Raw genomic sequence first — 12,886 nt, 5'->3', positions numbered from 1 at the left:
TTGAGAATCTTACAACATATTAAACTTAAATAGCATGTACATTCTTCCCACATTGATGTTACTTCTCACTTTAAGGACTAAATTGTAGGAAAACTGTTAAAATGTAGCATGAATGATCCAATGTACACCTTGCTTTCTTACTGTATTTGCAGACCTCCCACCACGAGACTGCACCGTTCTGAGAGTCACACAGATAAGACTACTGTTGTTGAATTTCAGCTGTTTCAAACAGGTTTTAGGGGGGCAGATACAACCTCTGGCCATGTGACATGTTGCCAATAATCCAATCTGAATTTCGGTTTTGACATAACCTTGTCTCATTTTTTTTCTCTCTCATTAAGAGGACACTCACCTCAGGCCTTATATTTGAGCCCACGGTGTGTGTGATATGCAGGCCCTCTTGTACTCCATCTTTCTCAGGAGTCATTAAGCCTCAGGCCTATCATACCTGTCTTCTATTCCCATATCCTGGCCCTCAATGTGACCTGAGCAAAATAATTGCATACATTGTGTCTTCCTTCCCCATTGAACCTCTTTGCTAAGCATCCAATCTCTTGGGTAGTTAAATCGCACTGGACTCTTGGCAAATACTTAATAGTGATTACCACATCATATCAAGTTGCAAAGGGGTCTGAAAGTAAAACGGTTATACTATTCATGTCATAATCAAAACCACTTGCCTAATGATAATGTTTGAATCTCACTATGGCAGCAAGGGAATCAAACTTCTAGGATGGTATCAGTATTAGTGACCATGAAACTGTTGGATTATCTTATCAACCAGTTTGGTTTGTTTTTATCCTTCAGAGAAGCAAATCCATGTGATTCTTGGCACATGGTAATGTGTTCGACTCTTCAACTGACATGGCCCAGAAAGCCTCTCCATTACACTCAAAAAAGAGGATAATTACTGATGTCTAAAGGACAATCAACAGATGCTAGCCTTGCCAATGATACTACACCCAGTGGATGAATTAAAAGTGTTTCAACATACAAAGCCTGTTTTCATGTCAGTAATCGGATTAAGTTAAATCCAATGCAGGAGAACAGTTTAAAACTGTCCATACACAAAAAAACAGGACAATTCCACCCCAGTCACTTACCACTTCAGTGTACTCTCAATCATCAGCAAAGGGACCATTAACAGTGCCATCAAGATGCACTTGAAAGGGGATATCCTGCTCCGCAATATTCAGTTTGGATTCTGCCATGGCCACCATTCCCTGATCTCATTACCGTCTTGGTCAAAACACAGAGAGGTGAACTCCAAAGGTGAGATGGAAGTGACTACTGTTAGCATTAAAGAAGCGCTTGACTGAGAGTTTGGCATGAAGCAATCCCAGCAAATAAAAGTCATTAGGAATCCGGGTAGCATTCTCCACTGATTAATGTCATATTTGGCACAAAAGAAGGTTATTATAGTTTTTGCATTGCGATCACCTCAGACCCAGGACATCCCTGCAGGAGGTTCTTAGGGTAATATCTTCAAACTGACCTGTTCAGAGATGGTATTCCTTTTCCCTGGAGCAGGTAGGGTTTTGAACCAAGTCTCCTAACTCAAGGGACACTACCACCACATGACAAAAGCCCTCCATGTTCCTCAAGGTAGTACCCTAGGCATGATAACCTTTAGTTGCTTCATCTGTGACCTTCACTCCATCATAATATCATTACCTATAGGAGCAGAATTAGACTAATTGACCCTTCAAGTCTACTTTGCCACTCGATTGTTGTTGATATGTTTCTCAGCCCTATTCCCCTGCCTAATCCCGATAACCCTTGATCGCCTTACCAATGAGCTAAGGTCATAAGTGGGGATTTTTGTTGATGACTGCAGAATGTTCAGCACATTCATGATGCCTCAGATACTGAAGTACTTCATGTCAATATACAACAATATCTGGTCATATCCACCTGGGCTGGTAAATGCCAAGTGGTATTTTCACCAGACAAATACTAGTCAATGACCATCTCCAACAAGTACATCTAACCATTGCCCCTTAATGCCCAAGCTTAGTTAAAGACAAAAAACTGCAGATGCTGGAATCCAAAGTAGACAAATTAGGAGGCTGGAAGAACATAGCAAGCCAGGCAGCATCAAGTTGATGTTTTGGGTATAACCCTTCTTCAGGAAAGGTTTATAGAATCATAGAAAGTGACAGTAGAGAGGAGGTCCTTCAGCCAATCAAGAAGGGTTATACCCACAACATTGAATTCTCCACCTCCTGATGCTGCCTGGCTTGCTGTATTTTTCCAGCCTCCTCTTGCCTACATTAATGGCATGACATTCACTGAATCCTTCAAAATTAACATCCAGTCAATCATCATTGAGCAGAAACTGAACTGAACTAGCCAGATAAATACTTTGAGAATAGTAAGTCATAAGCTCAGGATACTAAGGCAAGTAACTCATCTCCTGTTCCCCCAAAGCTAGTTCACCTGCTACAACACATGCATATGACAGAATATTCCCCAATTGCCTAGATGGTTACAGTTTCAAAAACAATTTCAATCAGTCTGACATCATCCAGGACAAAGCAACCTAACCACCACCATCACCATTCACTCTCTGCAACATCAATGCACAATGGCCACAGTGTGTACCATCTAAAAGATGCAAAGCAGTAATTCACCAAAGCTCCTTAGATAGCATTGAAATACAAAGTGCAGCAAATAAATGGGTACAATTGCAAGTTGTTTCCTTCCAAGTCACACACCATCCTGATATGGAACTATTGTGCGATTCTTTCATTTTCACTGGATCAAAATCCTGGAATTCCCAGGTTGTGTCCCAGACTGATGTGGAAGATAAGGGAGGAAATCACAGTTGCTCTGAGATAAATTTCTCTCTAGCCAGGTGAGAGGTACCAGAAGGACGTGGTTCCACATTTCAAGAAGGATGGGAGATATAGACCAGGGAACTATAGACCCATGAATCTAATACCAATAGCAGGGAAAACTATTGGAGAAAATTCCGAAGGAGAGAATGAATCTCCATTTGGAGAGGTAAGGTTTAATCAGGGATAATTAGCTTGGCTTTATCAGAGGAAGGTCACGTTGAACAAATCTGGTTGAATTGTTGGAGGAGGTGACCAGATGTGTAGATGAGGGCAGTGCAGTTGACATACTTTGTATGGATTTCAGCAAGGTCCTTGACAAGGTCCACAGGGGAGATTGAAAAAGAAGATAAAAGCCATTGGGATCCAAAATTGGCTTAGTGGTAGGGTGAAAGAGTGGTGGTAGGAGGATGTTTATGTGACTAGAGACCATCAATGCTGAGCCTCTTATTGTTCATGATAAAAGATATTAACCATGTAGCTAAGAATGTGGGGTGGATGGTAAGTTAGTTATAGATATCATGAAGATTGGCTGGGTGGTTAGCAGTTACAGGGTGTTAGGTTACAGGAGGGTATAAACAGATTGATCCAATGGGCAGATCAATGGAATTTAACTCGGATAAGTATGAGGTGATACAGCTTGGAAGAAGCAACACAACAAGGGAGTACTCAATATATGGCAAGACACTAGGTGGCTCAGAGGATCTTAGGATGCTTGTCAACAGACACCTGAAGGCAGCAGGGCAGGTTAATATAGCATTTAAGAAGGATTACTGGACATTTGCCTTTATCAGTCCATGCATGGATTGTAAGTGCAGGGAGATTATGTTGGAGTTTTGTACAGATTTTTGGTCAGGCCACAGCTGGAATACTATGTGGAGTTCTGGCCACCACACTGTAGGAAGGATACAACAGCATTAGAGGGAGTACAGAGGAGGTTTTGCCTGTGATGGAGCATATTCACTGTGAAGAGAGGCTGAATAAGCACAGGTTGTTTTCTTTGGAGCAGAGAAGGATGAAGGGACCTGATTGAAGTCTATAAGATTGAAAGGCATGGACAGGGTAGATAGAAAGCAACAGTTCCTCTTACAATCAATAACAAAGGGATACACTTATAAAGGTAAAAGGCAAGAAGTTTAGAGGGATTTCAGGAAACGTCTTTCCACCCAGAAGGTGGTGTAGGTCTGCAGTGCACTGTTTGGGGGGGGGGGGGGGGGGGGGGGGGGAGGGGTAGTCGAGGTGGGTAACCTCACAGCCTTTAAAAGCTACTTGGATGAGCACTTGAAATGTTATAACATTCAAACATATTGGCCAAGTGCTGGAATGTGGGACTAGTATTGATTTAAAGTAACTTTGGCAATACAGAGTTGATGGGACGAAGGATCTCCTCCAGTAGAAACTGAGAACAACAGATGCTGGAGATCAAAGTCGAGAGTGTGGTGCTGGAAAAGCACAGCAGGTCACGCAGCATCCGAGGAACAGGAAAATCAACATTTCAGGCATAAGCCCTTCATCAGGAATGAGGCTTGTGGGCCGGGAAGCTGAGAAATAAATGGGAGGGGGGTGGGGCTAGAGGGAAGGGAGCTGAGAAGCCAATAGGCAAATGAAGGTGAGGGAAAAGGTGTAGGTCGGAGAGGAGGGTGGAGCGGATAGATGGGAAAGGCGATAGACAGGTCAAGAGGGTGGTGTCGAATTGGAGGCTGGGTCTGTGATAATGTGGAGGGGAGGGGAAGTGAGGAAATTGTTGAAATCCACATTGATCCCTTGTGGTTCTCAGCAAAGGCCTCACCTTCCTCTCTCTACGCTCCTAGGTTACTGAGTTTGACACACATCGCGACCTTGAACACTTCTGCTGCCTCCATCTCGGGGCCCACTTTTTCCATTCTCATCCACCCATTGAGGACCCTTTCTCACACCTCCAACACACTCCATCCACCTGTACACCCATGCTGGCATGTTAACTGCCCTTAGGAGAAAGTGAGGACTGCAGATGCTGGAGATCAGAGCTGGAAATGTGTTGCTGGAAAAGCGCAGCAGGTCAGGCAGCATCCAAGGAGCAGGAGAGTCGACATTTCGGGCATGAGCCTCTTGCAAGGATGCCTTCCTTGAAGAAGCTCTCTTCCTCCCTCTACAAGGATTTCAGTGAGTCCCTCTCTTACTGCACCCCCCAGGTCATCTCCTCTGCCCAGAAGCTCTTCAGCCACATTCTCAAACCTTTCTGAAGACGGGCTCATGCCCGAAACGTCGACTCTCCTGCTCCTTGGATGCTGCCTGATCTGCTGTGCTTTTCCAGCAACACATTTTCAGCTGTTAACTGCCCTTGACCTCTTCATTTCTAACTGCCACTGTGACAGAGACTGCCTCAACCTGTCCACCCCTTTCATCCACTCCAACCTCCCCCCTCACAACGTACAGCCCTCCATTCCCTCTGCTCCAACCCCAACCTCACCATCAAACTCACAGACAAGGGGCACACAATAGTAGTTTGGCACACTGACCTCTACACCGCTGAAGCCACGTATCAACTCGCAGACACCTCCTCCTACTGCCCCCTAGACCATGACCTCAACTCCCATCACCTCTGGAGATCTCCCATCCACAGCCTCCAACCTCATTGTCCGTGAAACCGGCACCAGCTGATTCTACGGCCTACCAAAGATTAACAAACCGGACTTCCCCTGTTAACCCATTGTCTCAACCTGCTCCTGTTCCATTGAACTCATCTCCGCATACCTTGATACCGTCCTGTCCCCCTTAGTCCAGGAACTCCCTACCTAAATTTGGGACACCACCCAGGCCCTTTACCTCCTCCAAGGTTTTCATTTCCCTCCAACACCTCATCTTCACTATAGATTTCCAGGCCCTGTACACATCTATCCGCCACAACGAATATCTCCAATTCCTCTTTCTTCCTCTCCCGCTGACCCAACCAGTACTCTTCCACTGCCATCCCATTCCACCTGACTGAACTGGTCCTCACCCTTAACAACTTCTCATTCCAATCCTCCCACTTCATCCAAACCAAATGGGTAGCCATGGAGACCCACACTGGACCCAGCTATGCCTACCTATTTGTCGGGTATGTGGAACAGATCATCTTCCGCAATTACACCGGCACCATCCCCCCACCCGTTCCTCCGTTACATTGATGACTATACCGGTGCTAACTTGTGCTCCCACAAGTAGGTCGAACAGTTCATCAACTTCACCAACACGAACTTCAAATTCACCTGGATCATCTTGGACACCTTCCTCGATCTCTCCATCTCCATCTCCAGCGACCAACTAACCACAGACACCTACTACAAGTGCACAGACTCCCACAGCTACCTAGACTACACTTCTTTCCACCCTACTTCCTGTGGAAACGCCATCCCTTATTCCCAATTCCTCTGCCTCCACTGCATCTGTTCCCAGGATGACCAGTTCCACCTTAGAAAATCCCAGATGGCCTCCTTCTTCCAAGACCGCAATTTCCCCTCCTCTGAGGTCAACAATGCCCTCAAGCGCATCTCCTCCATTTCCTGCACCACCGCCCCTCCCAACGCAACAAGGACTGAACCCCCCCTGGTCTTTACCTTCCACCCCACCAACATCCGCATACATTGCATCATCCTCTGCCACTCTGCCACCTCCAAACGAACCCGATCACCAAAGGTATATTTCCCTCCCATCCCAATCAGCGTTCCGGAGAGACCATTCCCTCCGCGACTCCCTCAACAGGTCCATGTCCCCTACCAGCCCACACCCCACTCCTGGCACCTTTCCCCGCCACTGCAGGAATTGCAAAACCTGCGCTCACATCACTTCCCTCACCTTCGTCCAAGGCCGCAAAGGATCCTTCTCCATCCAATAGAAATTTACCTATACCTCCACCAATGTAATCCACTGTGTCCGTTGCATCCGATGTGGTCTCCTCTACATCAGGGAGACAGGTCATCTACTTGCAGATCGTTTCAGAGAACATCTCTGGTTGGTGCAGGTATCCCAATCTCACTGCCCTGTGGCTGAACACTTCGACTTCCCCTCCCACTCTATCTAGGACATGCAGGTCCTTGGTCTCCTCCATCACCAAACCCTTACCTCCTGATATCTGGAGGAATAATGACTCATATTTCGCCTTGTGACCCTGCAACCACACAGGATAAATGTTGGTTTCAACAGTTTCCTCATTTCCCCTCCCCCCACATTATCCCAGTCCCCAGCCTCCAACTCAGCACTCTTGACCTGTCCATCTCCTTTCCCATCTATCTGTTCCACCCTCCTCTCTGGCCTATCACCTTCTCCTCATCTTCATCTACCTTCCCTCTCACCCCACTCCCCTCCCATTTATCTCTCAACCCCCCCGGCCCACAAGCCTCATTCCTGATGAAGGGCTTATGCCCGAAATGTCGATTCTCCTCTTCCTCGGATGCTGCCTGACCTGCTGTGTTTTTCCAGCAACACACTCAAAACAAAGAGCCTCCTCTGTTCTGTCTGATTCCATGATTCTATTACTCCTTTTTTAAGACTACCATGGCTGTTCCTAAACCTGGAGCACTGCAGCAGTTCAGAAAGGCAGCTCATTATCACCATCTTCTCAAGGGCAATTAGTTATAGATGCCAACATTCCACGAATGAAAAAAAAGAAAAATCACATAGGTCCTGAAAATGGGCATGTCTCTCGCAGTGTGTAATTAACCTCCACCCATTGATTGAAATGCAGCTAACTCTGTGCTGGTTACTTATTAGAATGATTACAATGTATAATCAACACAAACCACACTGTTAATTGGCAGCGTGTATCAGCAAGGATTCCAACATTTAACCCACTGCCAGTTCTTAAAACTAGTCTGCATTTCTTAAAGGGGCGGTGCATTATGACTGGAACACACGCGGAAGGTGATTCTGATGTGGCAAACAATAATAACCATGTGGGAAATAGCATGCTCCCAAGTTGGAGGCTCTTGAGCCTGCTCCACTTTTCAATAAGATTATGGCTGATCTGATTGCGGCTTCAATGCCTCCATTCCCACCCATCTCCAACAAGCTTTGACTTCTTTATTAGTTAAGCATCTATTTCCAACTGCCTCAAAATATTCCGTGACTCTGCCCATTTTGCTCTCTATAGAAGAGAATTTCAAAGCCTCATAACGCTCTTAGATTAGAACATTTCTTGAATGGAATGAGCTGGTGTTTGGTGGTGGAGGTTGGTGAGAAATAGTCACGATCCCCTACATTCGTTAAAGGTTTGGAGGCCCATCCAGCCATGTATTCCAAATGCAATGGTGCAGTTAGATATGGAGGTCAATGCCACAGTCTAATCCTGATCATTGAGAAGCTGTGACATGAGATTATTAGCCTCACATGATTGCACACCCTCAATCTCCTTTTCCTACCAGCTTCTCTATGAACTGCGGATACTCCTCAAATCACCACACCATCATTATCATGTCTTTCAATCAGTACTCATGTGCTACATTCATGTGTCACTTCATCTTCCCACAGTTAACACCATTGCCAGTTCCATAGCCAAATCCCTAGCTGGAACACAATACTACCCATAAGCAACCATTGGCCACATCATGCAAATACACTGCACCTGCACACTGACTCTAACAGCACAGGGTGGGGCACAGCAGGAACTTACTTGAAACTTGATAGATTCACGTGAATTTCCTGACCTCGATGGATGGAACTAGCTGTTATTAGAAGGAAAATTGCTGAGCCAGAGGTGAGTGAAGTAGCTGAATCAATTGCAGATGACTGTATTCTCACATCTGATCGTCTCTTCATATCTCATTTCTCCCCTACACTACAACCTGCAAAGGTGAGCATTGCATGCACTTGGTAGATTCTCTCCACATATCTCATGAAAAGTTTCGCTATTGTCCCCTTCTCCTTTCAAATATGTGAGAAGAGCACACCCTGATCTGCCTGTGGAGCGAGGAGTTATGCAGATAATACACTGGCACTTGGTTCCATACTCGCAGCCACCAGCAGCATTTAGACTAGGTGAGATAGTGGGCATGAATGGCCTACAGCCAGGGCAGAAGGCAAATTTGGCACAGACGCCAACTAGCCAGAGCCATGATTTTACACAACATCTGCTGCACAGCAATCAGATGAGCACTTTGTTCGGTCAGGCTACATATTGATGGGTCTGCACAATGAAATGCTTAACGCATTAAATGGAGACTTCTGAATAGACGTGTCAACGTCAAAAAGCATCAGTGTTTGGCACCAACTTTCCTTTGTGCAGAGGTAGAAACCTGTCTTTTTCACCATGAGTGTGGTCACCAAAAGCCTTGACACATTTGCTGAACTAACCACAGTAGCCAATAGATCAGCTTCCTCTGCAGCTCAAGCAGAAGTCACCTAACATCTTGATGCTGAAGTCAAGTAAACAGGTTCCAACAGCTGCTATCATGGCTGCTGATCCCAGTGCTCAAAAAGGTTTACAATGTGTCTTTCACAGCAGGCCAGTCATCTTTTTCCAGCTGACCACTAGGCACAGCCCAGGGTCAGAGGCATTGGCTTTGTAGATTATGAGATTGCTGTTCCCTCACAGGAGGGTACTATTCATCCTCCCACTCCCCATGCCCTTACTGTTGTCTATGGAAAGCATCAACTGCTTGTAGAAATCTATCAAAGCCAGAAGAAATCAACAGCAACTAATCTAAAAGCAATTGATGATTCCTTTAAATAGCATATGTCGGGGAGGGCTTTTTCCTGTTGCTTAACACAGTCTGCTGTCTGAGGTTAAGACAAGGTGTTGGATGGACTATTATGCTGTAAATCATTGAGCTCATGATCCATCAACTTTGCGTGCTTCTAGTGAACATTAGCAGCACATATGTTTCAAAAATACCTTCAAAAATATGGCATGCATCATAATTCACAACCTAAGTGTGTGGAAGTATCTTGGGTACCTTTTAGTTCCCACACGGCACCCATAGCATCCAAACAATGGATGCTTTTGAGTCTCATTCCACAACAGAATGTCTAACTAGTCTGGGACATGTTCAGGTATTGCTGCAGACTAAGTTTCTGTGTATGCATCCATCGCTGCAGCTCAATTCTTTGGCTTTGTGAAAAGAGATGGGGCGGGGGAGTTCAGTTTTGGAGGGAGGTCCTATTTTCCATTGTGAGATCATGGCTGGTTGCACTATCATTCTGCTCTACAACTCAAACACTCTTCACCTCCCCTCAACATGCTCCACCAACTCCTACAGGCCTAACAGGCCATCCACCCTCCTTAGCACAAAGTCAGCATCAAATACCACTACTCCCTATTCCTATGGCATCAGCACCAGATACTTCCCCAGTGATCTCTCAAGAGTAGTCCCACTCCCATTTACCCATACATGTCAAAGTGTCCTGTAGTTTATTTCCTAAGACTTGGTTTCCTGGTTCAATGTCCTCTGCAGACACTCTTGTTCATAATCTTAACATTCTTTGTTCATCAAGTAATCAGCATGAAAACAAATTTTCACATTTATTTCTGAAATGCAATATTGAGTACGGGACTGAAAATCTTCCATTTACTTCATCTGAAGATAAAGCTGCAATGCTACAACCAATTAACTAACTATCTGATTTATTTAGCTATTTTACACAGTGAAGGATTACAATTTCGTGTGTGGTATTTAATGCATTCTGATCATTGAACGTACTGCTGGGATCTGAAGCCTGTCTGTTGTGCAGTGCCAAAGAACTAGCTTTTATCTTTTCAGTGACCTACTTTTCACACTGCTCTGCTGCTGGCCACAATGGGATTTCTCATTCTGACGGTATCTCACAATCCCTCTCTCTGAGATACAGATGTCTGACCCTTAACTAACAACTTCAGCATTTTCATCAATGACCTTGGCCTTTCACTTTTTTATGCTTTTTATGGAATAGAAGAGGCTGTTTAATTTTGATAAAACAAATCCTCTTAATCCAATCCAGGAATGTAGATTTTTTACCCAAGGTTCAATATATAAAAGGCTTCAGTATTGTTACAAGCTCGAGGTGTACTTTTTGTTCCCAATAGATGATATCGTTATTGTAATCACTACTCAAATGTAGCATTGTTGCTTCAAAAGTTGAGTTTTTCAACTTGAAAATGATACATTTTTAATGCAAGGTCTTGCGACGATCAGTTCAATGCAATGTGATCCTTGTTCCAGCTCCTGCTCCATCCGACACATACTTTCACTTCTAACATAAGGCCAGCTTTGTTTAGGACACTTCAGCATCAGAACCCATTTAAAAATTAATCTCCATAACTATCCCTTTTGTGTTGCATCAAACGGTAGTGCAATATTGAGAATAGAGTGTTATTAGGCTTCTCTCCCATGAATTTTGCCCTCATGATACTGTGTAGATAAGCTGCTTATAGTACTACGATATTTCAATGCTCTATCCTGAAGCCAATAGAACATTTCAAGTCTCAGATGATTTTTTTTGTGTCATTTGTAAATTGATACAAAAAAGTATAAGAAGCGGGATTCATTCTGTGTCAGAACAGGAGAACTTTTTGTTTCTTCCTGTGAACAGTTTCTGTGTAACATTATTAATTTAATCACTACATTACGCACATCTATTCTCCACAAAGCAACACTGAAGTAAAAGGAATGCAGTGGACAGAAGCTGTCAACACACAGCCTGAGGGCACCACTTTCCACATCCTACATTCTTGCACACTATTCGGAGGAGCTAGAGAATAAAGAATTCCTGTACACCTTCATTCACTTCAGACAAAACACAATCCAAATTGTTGCAGCAAATTGGAAATGTTTACTTGAGTACCAAGGTTGTAAATTACTGAAAGTCAGGCTTATAATTGTTACTAATGCTTAATTGCTATCTACACTACCTCTGTCACCTCCCGCAACCGCACCCACCCCCCCCCGACACTCTCTCTCACACACACACACACACACACACACACACACTCACTCACTCACTCACTCCATGGTCGAAAACTTCAACTCCTCCTCCCACTCTGCCCAAGACATGCAGGTTCTGGCCCCATTGGATCACCACTCCATTACCACCCGATGCCTGGAGGAAGTACGCCTCATCTTTTGCCTCAGGACCCTTCAACCCCATAGCATCAATGTGGATTTCACCAGTTTCCTCATTCCCCCTCCCCCACCTTATTCCAGTTCCAAACTTCCAGCTCAGTACTGCAATCATGACCTGTTCTACCTGCCCATCTTCCTTCCCACCATCCATTCCACTCTCCCCTCTGACCTATCACCTTTACCCCCACTTATTGTACTCTCAGCTACCTTTCCCCCAGCCCCCTCCCCCAATTTATCTCTCCATCCCCGAGGCTCCCAGCCTCATTCCTGATGAAGAGCCAGAAACGTCAATTTTCCTGCTCCTTGGATGCTGCCTGACCTGCTGTGCTTTTCCGGCAACACACTCTCGACTCAATTCATTTGCAGCCTTCCTTTCTTCCCTTGACCCCTCAACTTCACTGGCAGCTGTTTCACAGAGGTTCTTTCTCTGATCTCAAGTGTTGTTGAGCATTGCTCATTCTTCTGCTGTGAATCCAAGCACGATCACAAGCATCAGCTTGTGCAGAAAGATTTGTCAAAACACTGACATTATTGGAAATAGAACACCTCTGAATGTAGTCGAAAAGTGCAGGTGCTAGAAAAGTTAAGCCGGCCAGGAAGTAACCGAGGAGCAGGAGAGTCGATGTCTGGAGCATAAGCTCGTCGATTCTCCTGCTCCTCAGATGCTGCCTGACCTGCTGTGCTTTTTCCAGCACCACACTTTTCGACTCTGATCTCCAGCATCGGCAGTCCTCACTTTCACCTCTGAATGTAGTCCAGATACCACCTCAGGACTATACCGCATCATTTTATCCTGTTTGGAATGGATTTTATTGCTTCAGTCACCACTTGGCTGTTTGATCACTAGCTTCACCAAATTGTTTTTCTGAAACTATGACTGGTTCTTCGTGAACATTAAATAGCGAACCCCACTGTCATTTTATTTTAAATGCTGCATACTGAAGCATTCAACTTATGATACTGAATAAAGGCCAGGTCTTGGTTGAGGTAGAGTCT

General features: G+C 44.8%; 1 protein-coding gene across 1 annotated transcript in view; it reads right to left on the bottom strand.

Annotated features, from left to right (window-relative positions):
* The window catches only part of LOC132822974 (proto-oncogene tyrosine-protein kinase Src-like), a 167,081-nt gene that overhangs the window by 31,928 nt on the left and 122,267 nt on the right, over window positions 1-12,886 (bottom strand). The gene's annotated exons all lie outside the window — the stretch shown is intronic.

This window comes from Hemiscyllium ocellatum, chromosome 15 (assembly GCF_020745735.1).
Source record: "Hemiscyllium ocellatum isolate sHemOce1 chromosome 15, sHemOce1.pat.X.cur, whole genome shotgun sequence".
NCBI lineage: Eukaryota > Metazoa > Chordata > Chondrichthyes > Orectolobiformes > Hemiscylliidae > Hemiscyllium > Hemiscyllium ocellatum.
This window is presented reverse-complemented; position numbering and strand designations above follow the sequence as displayed.